Raw genomic sequence first — 14,859 nt, 5'->3', positions numbered from 1 at the left:
ACTTTGTTTTATGTGGATGGGCAGTCTGTTCCATAGCAGCTGTATCCTTTATGAAATATACCTGCCCCTCCATATCTTTGTGTTGATGTTGCTGAATAGGTTTAGATGCCTAGACTGAGTATTTTTGATGCTGTTTGACTTGCTGATGTGTAGTAAATCTGTCAGTAATGGGTCAGAGAATTCCTTGTATGTCAGACCCAAGAAAAGTTAGAATAGAATCTAACTATACTCCCTGGCTTTCCAAAAACACTAGTTCCCTTATGCTCCAGAGCGATAAAACGTGGAAAGCCTGGATCAAATCTAAGCAATTACCCTTGCTTCACAAATATAGACATTTCAGAAATCTAACTAGAAACAAATCAATCTTGATAAAAAGTCCTTCTTTAACTCTACTCAACTAAATAGCAAATCCAACCCTCAGAATTTCTGGTCAACCATAAATAAAATTCTTTCAACTGGCTGCCCCTCAACCCCCTCCCCTACCCTAATACATCCAACCTAGAAACAGCTACACTACTAAATTTACACTTTATCAATACTATCCAGGCTCTCTTACCATCAAACCGTAATACTACTCCTCAACCTACCCCTCACAACCCACCTAGCAATAATCCTTTCTCCCTACAACTTGTTCCTACATCTTACATCTGATTCCTTCTTCTAAAGCTCAAACCTTGCTTCCCTTCCACTGATAAGTTACCTCCTGTCTTCCTCAAACTAGCTGCTGACTCTATAGCTTTCCCAGTGTCTATTCTAATCAATAGGTCCATTCAGGATTCCACTGCTCCTACCCTGTGGAAATTCTTTTTCACTATTCCCATCTAACTACCGTCCTATAGCAATCTTATCCCCTCTCTCCAAAATACACGAAAAAAGCATTCATTTACAACTTCATAAATACCTACTCCAACACAACAGTCTCACACCCACCCAACACGGTTTCCGTCCCAACCACAGCACAACTACCGGCCTCCTATCCTTTACCCATACCATTGTTGAAACCCTAGATAACAACAAATTTATCTCTTGTCACTTCCTAGACCTCTCAGAGGAATTTGATAGTCTCCTATCCCTACTGCTGTCTAAACTTGCTAGTCTCAATCTATCATCCTCCACCCTTACCTGGTTCTCCAGTTACTTATCTAGTAAGTAGTAGTCTGTTAAATGTTTCTCTTCCTCTTCTCCATTCTTACCTGTCCCAACAGGAGTCCCCCAGGGCTCCAACCTGGGTCCCCTCCTGTTCAATATCTTCACCAATGACCACCACACATCTTGTAAACTATCCTCCCTCATCCAATATGCTGACGATTCAACCCTCATTTCCATCTCTGAGAACATCTCTGAACTTCATACTCTCACTCAACAAACCTTTTATCTACCAAACAGTGGCTAACTAATAAACTACTCATCCTCAACCCTAAAAAGACCAAGCTCTTACTATTTCTCCCCCGCTCACTTTCCCACCACAAATCCTCCTTCTCTATCTCTTCCTCTGATAACACAATTATTAAACCTGATGCTCACACTAAACTTCTAGGAGTCATCATCGATGATGAACTCAGATTTAATATGCACCTTCTCCAATGTATAAAAAAGACAAACCAGAAATTAGGTTTATTATATCGTAACAAAAAATTTCTAACTCCATATGCTAGACTCTCCCTTGCTCAAGGTCTCCTCCTCCCCTCCCTTCTCTATGCTACCCCAGCGTTCACCAACATTCAAACCACAACCTTAAACAAACTCCAACAAACTTACCATAAGATTGCTAGATTCATCACAAACTCTCCATATAATACACATCACTGCCTAGCCCTTACATCCCTCAAATGGCTGGAATTCCCGCACTTACTGTTGCTATCACAACTTCAAATGTTACACTTTATTCTCTACAAACCGTCATCTGGTCCTGCTCTTCCTTCCTTCATCTCTACTTACACACCTTCTCATACTCTCAGTACCTCAAATCAACAACTACTGCAAACCTACCAACCCAAAAAAACAGTAGGCAAACTCTTATATAAATACTCCATAGCCCAAACTTGGAACAAACTTCCTAGAGACATATGCACCACTATTCACCCAGCCCACGTTAAGCAAAAACTTAAACTCCATTTTCATAGCTCCAAAATCTGTTCTTGTAAAGCCCCAACTTGACCCCTCCCTTCCACCCTTGGTCTACCCTGCTCATTAGCTGCCCCTCACAACAATAGCAATCCCTATCCTGGAGTATACCACTTTCTGATTTATACATCATATCTGATGGACCAAACTCATGTTTGTAAATATGTAAATAATCTGTACTCTGTTAACACAGGTCTGTTTCAACGAAAAGTGTGTGCATTCTTTGCTTTGTATGTTTATGATGTATAACTCAATTTTCTTTCATATGTTACAGCATATGTTATTTTTATTTTGTAAACTATCCTTTTAGTAAGATATCTCAGTGGGTGTTCCAGTTGTTGCATGTGTCTGGACAGATATATGCCAAAGGAGGTATTATATTCAGTGACTGGCCTAAGGACTGCTAAGTAAAGGGGGACAATGATATCCGTAGATGTAGACACAATCCTTTTGTTTATAAGCTGTGCAATATAGAAGGAACCCAAAGTACAGATTTTACAGCATGATGCAATACCCCTCGACATGTATTGCATTACTATTATGCACATTTTGTCCAATCTTAATGCTTGTAAAAGTGCAAGAATGAGATTATAATGGGAAAATACTCATTATTTTGTATTTAAATATAAATCAGTTTAATTTTTAAGGTTTTGTTTGAAAATTTGAGTGAGTGAGTGAGTGAGTGAGTGAGTGAGTGAGTGAGTGAGTGAGTGAGTGAGTGAGTGAGTGAATGCTGACAGATGTGTCTTAATGACAAGTTTGTGGCATTAATGGTTTTATTAGTAAAAGGCTACGGAGTCTGTTTTAGAGAATCTTTGATGGTGTATTAATACCAAACTTGAAGATCCTCCAGTACACAATTTTCTATATTTAAACTATCATACACACACACACACACACACACACACACACACACACACACACACACACACACACACAAAGCAAATGCAAACAAAAAAAAGTTATTTAAGCACACTTTGTAGCTTTCCACAGTAGTGCCTGTTTTTTTGTTATTGTTATATTCAGAATTATTTTCTTTTTCACTTATTTTACAGTACACTGTTCAGACGTTTTTGTTGCATGTTAATTTCATGCTTTAAGTACATCTTTGCATGGAATAGTTGGTTTACATTAGTAATACATTTGTGCACGAACTGTACAAGATCAGTGGGTATTCTATTTACATGGCATATTTCTATTATATTTGTCATATATTCTACATAGAGGGAATTCTGCTGTTAAACATTTTCAAGAAGTCTGTTACCTTTAATAAATGAAATCATGTCTGTAAGAAATTAATCTAGAATAATCTGCAATGACACACCAGTAGGCCTCTATAATGAGTTCCACTGGTTGTGGCTAATATAATCCCAGAATGTTGATCATAGTAGGCTTTTAATTTATAAAATTTGTTCTAAAATTGACTTGCACACTGTATTACAGGCTATGCAGTTTTAGCTTAATTTATATTGTTCTGTCATTGGTTTGCTCACAGGTAACATAGTTTCACTTCAGATAAAATATAAAGGATTAGTGCTCATTTTTCTGGAATGATATTGCACTATGCATGGGAATATTTATATTGCTTTACATTTTTTGTCTCCTTCTGCTATCTAGTCTGACATTTTAAGTGCATGTCCAAAAACATGCATCTGGAGCATTTCTCCCCGGGCCTCCGCTGAAAACAGGCTCTGTAGAACCTAGTCGGACTTTCCCGGTCAACAAATGATAAATAAATAAATAAAAATAAAAAAATAAAAAAAAGTGCCTTAACATTCCGCCTCCCCCTTCCCGTACTGCCACCTTATCTTTTTTCCCATCTGTGGCAGGGTGTTTTGAATGCTTCTGTGGATTACCTCTTTACTCATTCCACTAGTTAATTCCATGAGTCCATGACGCTCTCAATGAAAGAACATTGTTGGAGATCAAGAGAGCAGTTAGTCTCTACAAACATTAGTGCCTCTTCATTTCCTCTCTAGCCTTTCTGTTCAAAATTACTCACATGCACCTCCGTGACATGACTCTATGTGCCAATATAATGTCTCCCTTGTCTCCTATGGTCTCGGGAGAGAAGAGCTCTGGCTCTTCTAGTCTTTGGTCATATATCTTCCCCTTTATACTACAGACCTTTCTGGTAGCTTTTATCTGAATTCTATCCAGCAGCTTGATGTCATTTTCCTTATATGGCCTCCAGAACTGCATGCTGTACTGAAGGGTGGTCTGATCAAGGCCCTGTGGAGTAGAAGTATTACCTCATTGTTCCTGGAATCTATCCCCCTGAGGATACACCCCAGTATTCTGTTTGCTGTTGCCATTGCCATCTCACAATGCACCCAGAGGTCCAATCCAGGTTTGATCAACACTCCAAATCCTTTTCCTGCTGTTCTGAGGAAGTCAATTTTACTTTGATGAAAGCGCTTAACCGGAAAAATAAACTTGTGTCTACTAGTTCTACTGGTGAATGTGTGGTTATCAGTTCCACTTCTCCTTGTTGATCCTTCACAACAAGGTTGCTGTGATCTAAGTGCATTACTTGGCATCCATTTGCAGTGAACCTTATCTGCCATCTTTCTGTTCAGTTGTTTAGCTTTCCTAATCCTTCGCTATACTTTTCTACTAACCTCCATTGCTGCACCTGTCTTTGTGTCATCAGCAAAAAAAGGTGATCCTATTCCATCCATCCATAACCCTCTTCTTCACATTTTCTTTTCACACATGGGGTCAGGATGTCACATCAACAGTGGCAGTCATCTGGAGCCAGTGTTCACACTACCAGGTGGCAAGTCCTGCCACGATTGTTCTTTCATACCACAAACATTCACTCATACCTATGGTCAGTTTAGAGTATCTAATCCATCTACTGCATTTTACTTGTAATGTGGGAGTAAACAGGAGCACCTGGAGAGAACCCACATGAACATAGGAAGGACATGTAGACTCCATATAAAAGCCATCCCAGCCGAGAGTTGAACTGGAGAACCTCTTGGTGTGAGGTGAGAATATTACCCACTGTGTCATCCTAGATAGATTAGAATTAGCTGATCCTATTACATATTCCTTAGATGTCTTAGACACAAACAATCTTTGAAGTGCTGGACCCAAAACAGACTCCTGTGGTACTTCACTAGCTACTTCCCTAATTCCTCTTACCACAACCCTCTGTGTCTTTCCATTCAGCCATACAGCTGTCCAGTCCCTCAGTCTTGGTCCTACAACTCCTTCAGCTTTCCTATCTGCCTTCTGTGTAGGACAAAGTCAAATGCCTTGCTAAAGTTAAGTACTTACTAGTACTTTCCTGTCACATTCACCAATTACCCAGTGTTAAATCTAGATCAAATCTAACTGACAGCTCCTTCTAGTCATAAACCCATGTCAGTTGCTGTATGTCAGACTGCTGTTCTCTAGAAAAGCTACCAGCCTTCCCCTCATAATTATCTCTAAAATGTTCCCCACCAATGTTGTTAAGCTAACAGGCCTGTAGATCCCTGGAATTTTATTGCACTGCCTACATTTGTTTACAAGGATGCCATATTTGTAGCTTTTCAAGATGGCTGCACCCTGATCAACAGCTTAACGTCAGCTCCCAGTGTGAAAAAAGAAACTGAAAAACAAGGGCCAAAATCTCTTTCATTTTAATAAGTTCAGTTACTGGCTAGTAAGCACACCACCTGGATGCTAGCAAAGAAGAAACTAAGAGAGCCTGAAAGAAAGTCAACTTAAAAAGATGAAGAGAAAACACTGACTGGGAAGAATTCTGCAGTTGTTTAGCAAAAAGCAGCTCACCACCAACTTTGGGGAAAGACATGGCTTCCAGTAATCTAGAAAAAAAAATAAGCCAAATGTCCTTAGAGCTGATTAAAATAAATGAAACACTGAAGGAGTATAGCAACTCAAATAACAAATGTCTGGAAAAATGGAAGACGTTTAAACAGACATTCAGATGAGCTGATAAAACTGCAAAAAATCAGAGGTCGAAATGAAGAAAAGGCTGGCTGAGTATGAGACTGCTCAAGAAGAGATGTTTCAAAAAATAATAGAATAAGAGGAAGGACATGCAGACTCTACACAAAAGCCAAAAAGCACAAAGGGTAAATCTGAGATTTTCTGCTGTATCAGAAAAACTAGAAGGAACAGACTGTATTCATTTTATGAAGGCACAAATCAGCAACTGGACTAGTATTCCACATCAGGGACTGATAAATGAAAGGGCACACCATGTGCATGTTCCAAAATTGACCTGTATTAGTAAATATGCAAACCTACCAGCAAAAAGAGTTGATCCTGACAAAACTGTGGCAAAAGGGCAAGGTAATACAAGTAGGAGACAGTAGAGTGTTTGTTGAAAATGATTATAGATTGTACACCAGGGAAAAGAGAAACAAATATATTCCAGCAATCAAGGGCAATTGCAAGACAGGTGTGAGATTCAAGCTGCTGTATCTAGCTGTCTTCAGAATATTTTTCTTGGAGGACCAAAGTCATGTTTTGATGCAGAACAGGCTAAGGAGGAAATACAAAGTGTGTCCAACAAAAAGTGAGCTATCAACCAGAGGAGACTCTTGCTTCTCATTCTTCTGATAACAAAGCACATGAGAGACCTTTCCAGTGAACCTTTTTCATTGTTCCAAAGGAGAACACTTGAGAAACAGAGAAAAACACAGGAGTTGACTAGAAGAACCAGACGTACCTTGGCATTGAACCAGAGTCTGGAGCTGGTTGATGGAGATGAACAGAAAGAAGACCAGCAACACAGAAATTAGTGAATAAATGTGAGAATGTGCAGCATCAACTGCATTTGTGAAATACAGCTGTATAAGTAAAAGTAGAAAGAGTGGAGTTTTGTTGACTTTGTTAAACTTGCGGAGTACTGAAAAACATTTGCCTCACTTCATGTAATTAATATTAGGAAGGACACTGAGGGGAAGGGAAGAAGAAGAAGGGAAAACGTAAGTGTAAGTAAAACAGTTTCTATTCTTAACAGTATTTTTATGGCACTTTTCATAATATAAATTGCATGTTTTACAGTAAACTATTTTTAGTTGTTTTATGAGATGAAACTAAAGTAAACACATGCCTTTTTTCTTTCCTTCTTTTTTTAGTATTAAGAAATGTAGACATTACAATATAAGAAGAGAAAAAAGACTAGACAAAAGCATGTTTAAGTTAATAGGATGTAATCTTTGGTGGATGATGTGAGGTAGGATGCAAAAGTGCACAAATCATAATAAATGTAGAGCTGATATGTTTTCTCTTATATTTGCTTAAGTGAATGTCTGGATTAAGAAGACCCTTGGTTTAATCTAATAAGTTTTAAATGGAATCAAGTAAATAAGAGAACACTGAATATAATGAAAAGTTTTCCTTTAGCAATAAATGCTCCAGTTTGTCTTTAGAAGCCTGCAGCTGAGGACTACATTTTTTCCTCTTATGTTTCCATGGAGACAAGCTGATTATTGAACAAAAAATCCAAATAACTGTTTCTTCAAGGCTAAAAGTTAATGATTTCTAAATGCATACATGTTATTTGTCATATTTTGGAGGGGAATAAAGATTAAAAAAAGAACAGACAATAATCAGTGTAAGTAGAAGCACAGTCAATAGCATGCATCTTAGCATGGATAACCCCAGTTTTAGGTTAATTAAGACCTGTGTTTGTGGCTGTTTATTTGAGATACTTGTTACTATTAGGAGATATAAACGTCATTATTTGAATATGTATATCATTTTGTGTGGTTGTATTAAGTTAACAGGTTATGGGGGGTGTCCTGGGTATGTTTTTTTTTTGTTTGTTTGTTTGTTTGAGGGTTTTTGTTAAAACAAAAAAGTCTTGTAAAATGTGACATAGGTTGCAATGCTGGTAATAAGAAAAAAAATGTATAAAGGATCAATCAGCCAAACATTAGTGAATATGTGCATCACAAAAGCTAGAAACAGAAGCTAGAAACAGACATTTAAAAAAGCTGCCATACATAATAGGTGGGAATAATGAATTCTTATCATAATGACAGCACTTTCTATATTATTTTGTAATGTGAATGTCTCATAAGTATAGAGAAACAGAAAAGAATGTTTAATTATATTAAGAAATCCAGAAAGCAAATAGCGCTGTTACAGGAGACACATTTGGAAAGAACCGACCATATGAATTTATTAAAGAAAGGATATTTAGCAGAATATCTTGGGGAAAATGAAAAGAGGAGTCATTATATTAATTGCTAGAGGAGCTCCAATGGTGATAGAAGAGGAAAAAATAATAATGGCAGATTTGTGGCAGTAAGAGACTACTGGCAAGGGATGAGGATTACACTGGCAAGTATTTATATTCCTCCTAAAACTGCTATTATTGCACTTAAATTTTTTTGAGAGAAACAATGAGGATGTTTGTAGGGACATAAAAGGGAAAATATAACAAAAGAGAGTAGACTTTTGAAGAAATGTATGAAAATATTTGGTATGAAAGACATGAGTTCAGTAGTAGGAACTCTGAGAGAATTTACATATTATTTCCAAAGGTACAATACCTGGGCTAAACTAGACAGATATTATATTTCACAGGAACATGTGCATTAAATTGAGAACTTTGACGCACATCCAACAACTATTTCAGATCATGCACCAGTAATTACAAAGATAAAAATGTAAGGTAAAGTTGAGACACTACCACTTACCAACCTGTCTGGTAAAAAGAGAGGAATTTAAGGAATGGGTGATGGAAATTATTTGGGAGTTATTAAGGAAGATAGAAAGCCCTCTACAAGTTATAGCTAGTGAGTGGGATAACATAAAAGCAGAGTTTAGAAATAAAATAAAAGTGATATAATTAAGAAACAACAATAATTATTTAGAGGGGCTGAACATGTTAATGTATTACAGAACAAGGTGAAGCTCACAAAACAAGAAGGGATGCAGCTGCAGAGTGCTAAAGAGAAAATAATGGAGTACTTAGAAAATATGCATGAGTTTAGAAAGACTGCTGTTAAGCAACTGTCTTTGATAATAACTCTAGAGCACAAAAATTTTGGTACAATGACTTAGGCAACAGAAAGTTAAAAGAGTTGTTGCCAAACCTGGGGAGCCTATAACAAGAAAAATTACCAGATATTCTGTAGTGGTATTAGAGACATTTTGGAAATTTTATGAAAATTTGTTTAAAGCAGAGAAATATTTAGGGAAGGTATAAATATGCCAATGTCAAAGGTAGATGAGGCTCAAGAATTAACAGTTAATATAGGAGGTGAGATAAAAATGGTAATATATAACTAATCTGCAGGAATGTCCCCATGAATAGATGGTATTCCAATGGAAGTTTGAAAGCTAGGAGGGAAGAAAGTAATGAAGATCTGGAATGTTGTTTAACAGTATTTTAAGGGGACACCAATATCCTGGAAAAAAAGTTGTGGTGGCTTTTAAACCTAAAGATGGTAGAGACCCATCAGATCTGGATTCATATAGGCCCATTTCAGTTTTAAACCATAATTATAAATGTTTATGTCTGCAATGAATAAAAGAATGGCAAAGCTGTTTCCAAAATCGATAGAAATGAATCAGTGTGATTTTGTGGAGAGGAAGCAAACATCTGATAACATTAATAGAATAAATATGACCCAGTGGGAAGCAGAATGTAAGAAAATACTGCTGTTGGTGGGTCTTGATGCAGAGAAAGTATTTGACAGAGGAAGCTGAGATTTTAGGAGTAGGGCAATGAAATTATTTGCATTTCCTGATACAATAAGGTTAATTAGGAGGATACATGAGGATTGTAAACAAAAATCAAGGTGGGAGGGTTCCTCTCTGATAAGTTGCATCTGAAGAGAGGAACCAGGCATTCAAGCAAAGGTGGCTTTACTTGCAGATTATATTATTTTGTACCTTACAGAATGAAAAAAGGGCATCTTAGTGTTGTGGAACATTCTGAGACGGTTCTATTTTTTGGGGGAGATATAAAATTATTGAAGATAAAACAAAGGCAATAGCTATAAACCGTGAACCCACAAATTAATTGGTTCAGCAATACCAGTATTTAGGGGGAAATGATAAAATAAAGTATTTAGGAGTATGAGTTCACAAGGGCACTGTTACAGCAGCTAAGGATATGTGGAAGAGACTAAAAATATAATACAAAACCTGAGCAACTGGAAACTCTTGCCTGTGGATGTGGATAGCAAGATTCAAGGAATAAAATGTTTTTAGTCCCTTTAGTTCTATACACAGGTCAGGCATACTTTTATCAACCAGAGAAGTTGCAGATAGTAATTAATAAAGAGTCAAAGGATTTTATCTGGGAGGGGAAGAGTCAAGTGTGAGGTTTAGGATTACCTGACTTGAAGGGATATTTTAGATCTGTACAGTTAAGGCTCATATACATAACACATGTAGAAAGCGTCAATTCAAACTGAAAATGGATTCTGATGAAGCACTGAGAAAAGTGAAGAAATAAGGAAAGATTAGGATTTTGGATGCAGATCCTTAAGGAGAATAACAACAGTCATACAGAATAAAACATGTTGGATAGATTAGAGAGGAAAACAAGAAGGATGCTTCATACTCACCAAATGATACATAAAAATCAGTGCATACCAAGATTATATATTCTTCGTTCTGAAGGAAGGATGGGTCTCCTTAAAATTGATTACATGTATAGATCTACAATCGTGGGACTTCACACATATCTACTGACATCACAAGACCCAAACATAGTGAAAGTTTTGAAACATGAGGAAAATAAATTTAAGATGACTTCTCTGCTTAATTTAGCAGAAGCATATTGGCATCAAGCAGGAATGGAAATCAAACCAGAAGGAGATAAAAATCAGGCAGAAATAGAATGTGCCAAAAAACAAAAGAAAGAATATAAGATGAAGGACTAAATGAGAAGGCAAGAAATGTGGAAAATGCATAAATATAGTTGCAAGTAAAGAAAACATCTGGAAGAACCTCATGTTGATCAGGAGTGAATGCAGGAATGGTTAAGGAGAGGCAAATTCAAACCAGGAGATGAAAGGTTAATATTGGCGGCACAAGATAGTGGGCTATGTGCACATTCCATTGAACATGTGGGAGAAATAGACAAATTTAGTTTTTGTTAAACCAAATTGGAAACAGTCGCACACCTCATTGCTGGCTGTGACATACTAATGGCAGAAGGACTGTATACTGAAAGGCATAATAATGTGGTAAGACTGTTGCACTGGGGACTGTGCTAACATTGTAGTACTGAAGTGGCTGAAAACACTGGAAACATGAGCCACAAAGCATCATAGAAAATGATGAAATCTACATCACGTGGGATCACCCATTACCAACAGTTCAAAAGATAGATGCCAGAAAATGAGATATAGTCTTCCATGAAAAGAAGACAAAAGTAGCATTGATCGTTGAAATTGCCACATCCAGTGACTACAGTGTATTGCATACAGGGAGACACAAAGTCATAAAACATCAGGATCTGCAGGCAAAAACAAGAGGAATATGGAAGAAAGATACTCAAAAAAAAAAAAAAAAAAAAAAAAAAAAAAAAACGGCCAAAAAAGGCAAAATGCAGGAACAAATCCAAGAATACTCCAAAAATTATTCTAATGTACTTTATTAAAATAATAAACATAAGGGCTTTCGTTCAGACAATGTGAACTTCTTCAGACAATGAACCTATTTCATTTCACCATTAAAATGCACAATTAAATCAATTGAAACAATTACCTTCTTAACTTAGTTCCATGTCAACCCCTACAACTATTATTTCTCCTACCCTTTTCTAAAGATCCCACTTCTTGTTCTTTTATCTCTGTTACAATTTTCACTACTTCAAGTATGGCTGGTTTAGACTTTGATGTCTATTTTCTAGTAATGGATTTTGGCAGCCACCAGAATTAAACTTAACACCTTCCTATGTCTGGGCAATTCAGATCCTGCATCCCAGCTGAAAAAAAAATAATTTCCTTAGTTACACTCATTTGCTCACCCAGTACTCCTGACAGAATACTCTGTAGGGATTTTTTTAAACTAAGCCAACTCATTACACTCCCCAAAACACATGCTCCAGTTACCTCTTTCTTCCCCATTATACCTGCAACATTTGCCCTCTGCCTGAGTAAAAATTCTTTGAAGTCTGCTAGGGGTATAAGAGTACCTATGCAAACACCTTCAAGCAAAAATCCTAAATCTTCTAGACTTTGTTTCATATTTGGGAATCATATGTACATCCTCCTATTGTTTATGAATTGCTTATCTAATCTATCTTCTCAGTATTTTCTGATGTCCTTTGATTGATTCCCATAGTTATTGTGTAACATTTTGTATGCTCTACTAGTTATCCCTTTTTTAACAGCAGCTTCTGTTACAGATTCAACTAAAAATTCAACCAGTGCAAGTCTTTCACTTAGGATTCCCCCATATCTTTCACTTTGCCTACATTCTGATACCAATCCCTGATAGGGAAGGCAATCTGTAGTCTGCAGTTCAAATGTGTTCTTGGTTTCTTCCCACTCTATTACATTTTTGTCTCCTTTACCAGCTTCCTCCAGTAAATTCCAGCCCCTTTACCTAATTTCAGAAAAATTGACAGAATCTACTTTCTCCATTCCCATGTTGGCTTAGTTCTGTGTGTATTTCTGCTACTTTGTGAATATGGTATTTTTTTAATTTCTCCAAATCTTTTGGGTTCTAATACCATGAAGGGAATAAACCCCATTCCTAAGTCAAAGTATGATTAAAATTCATGAAATTAGTATTGTTTCAATCTTTGATGTCAGCCAAAAGCAATTTGTACAGGGTTATGTGTGTTACATGTATTGGTAACATATCTAAATACGAATGTAGGTTCATAGGTATGTACTAGGCTATTGCTCATATGGCCTATATAAGCCTAGCCAAAAAGGTACCCTGGCTTTCGCCACCTAAGAAAATTATTTTCCTGTGCTCCAGTCGAGCACAGCCACAGAGGTGATCCCCAGGGTGAATTTCCTATTTCCCATCCAGTCATCAAGATTTTTCTTGAAGAGTGCTAATGAGGAGCTTTGTTTGATATAGATAGTTAGTTTGTTCCAGAGTATGGGAAGTCCCTGGGACAGGTATCTATCCCTCCAGCATGTTCTGTTTATTGTAGTGACAAGATTTAGGTCGCTAGAGCATGTAGCTTGGAGGGATTGGGATTTCTTTAAGTGGAGCATGTCCAACAGCTCTGGGTTTGACATAGCTTTGTATGTTAGGAAGAGATCGCTTCTGAGTAGGCGATATGCGACGGAGTAAAGCTGGAGTTTTTTGAGACGGTCTGTGTAAGGCATCTATTTGAGGCCAGTAATCCTCTTTGTGAGGTATTTCTGAGGTCTTTCCAGTTGTTGTAGATGTTTTGTGAGGTACATACCAAAGGGGGTGTTGTACTCTATAATGGGTCTAATGACTGACAAGTAGAGGGGAACAATGACCTCTTTTTTCCTGGATGAGAAACCTTTTTTAACGAGGTGTGACACGTAAAAGGATTTCCTGACTGCTGTGGTGATGTGATTATCAAAGGAGAGACTACTGTCCACCTATATCCCAAGGTCTCTTATCACACTTTCAGTGTTAAGTAGACTACCACCTATGTGGTAACTCATGGGTACAGAGTTTTTACCAAAGGGGATGACAATGCACTTTTTGGCATTGAGCTTGAGGCCATGGCTTTGACACCAGGCATCTGTCTCCGTGAGGCCCTTTTGTAGGATGTCTACATCGTTAGGAGTTTTGATTATGGTTTCTAGTTTGCAGTCATCTGCAAACTTTGTTAGCCAAAGACCTGTGTTAGCCTGTACTTCAGAAAAGCAGATACCAAACAGGAGAGGACCCAGGACTGAACCCTGTGGTACTCCACTTGTCACTGGTCTGAAGTCGGATTTGGAGTCTGCTACTTTCACAGTGTGGGTTCTGTCAGTGATCCAGTTGTCAACCCATCTTGTGACATAGGGATTTATACCTAGTTTAGTGAGTTTATCCATAATTCCAGAGTGTAATTGTTTCAATTGTTTAACTGTGTATTTTAATGGTGAAATGAAGTAGGTTCATTGTCTGAATGAAAGTGCTTATTTTACTACTATTGGAATTGTCCGAGTATCTTTCTTCCATAAAATGCCACAAAACAAAACACAAACTGGAAATGACAAATAAATGGCCAAAAAGGCAAAATGCAGGAACAAATCCAAGAATAATCCAAAAAAATATTCAAATGTACTTTATTAAAATAATAAACATAAGCACTTTCGTTCAGACAATGTGAACTTCTTCAGACAATGAACCTACTTCATTTCACCATTAAAATACACAGTTAAACTAATTACCTTGTTAACGTAGTTACCATGTCAACCCATACAACTATTATTTCTCTTGACATAATGGTTAAGGTGTTTGCCTTACAGACACAAGGTGCAGGGTTTGATTCTCACACGGGGTAATTGATTAGGCTTAAAATGACCCACAAGGGCAGTTAGCCTAGTACTAATCTATGAACCTATCTTTGAACTGCAAAAAAACTAATGCATTACACAAATCTCATTTCAAACATTTCCTAAAATACTATATACTTTTCAAAGATTACATAGAAAAATACAAAGCAATTACAGTTTTAAAATGGGACATTGTTGGTAAAAATCATGGATGCTATTAAAAAATTATTAACAAAAACATATATATAAATATATTATTACTAAAACTAATTTTGTTCTATTTATCAAGGGCTTTTAATCTAAGCATGCAATAAATTGACAT

Source organism: Protopterus annectens, chromosome 4.part1 (genome assembly GCF_019279795.1).
Source record: "Protopterus annectens isolate FY-2018-M chromosome 4.part1, PAN1.0, whole genome shotgun sequence".
NCBI classification, from domain to species: domain Eukaryota; kingdom Metazoa; phylum Chordata; order Ceratodontiformes; family Protopteridae; genus Protopterus; species Protopterus annectens.
The sequence above is the reverse complement of the archived record's forward strand: the minus strand, read 5'-3'. Positions refer to the sequence as shown.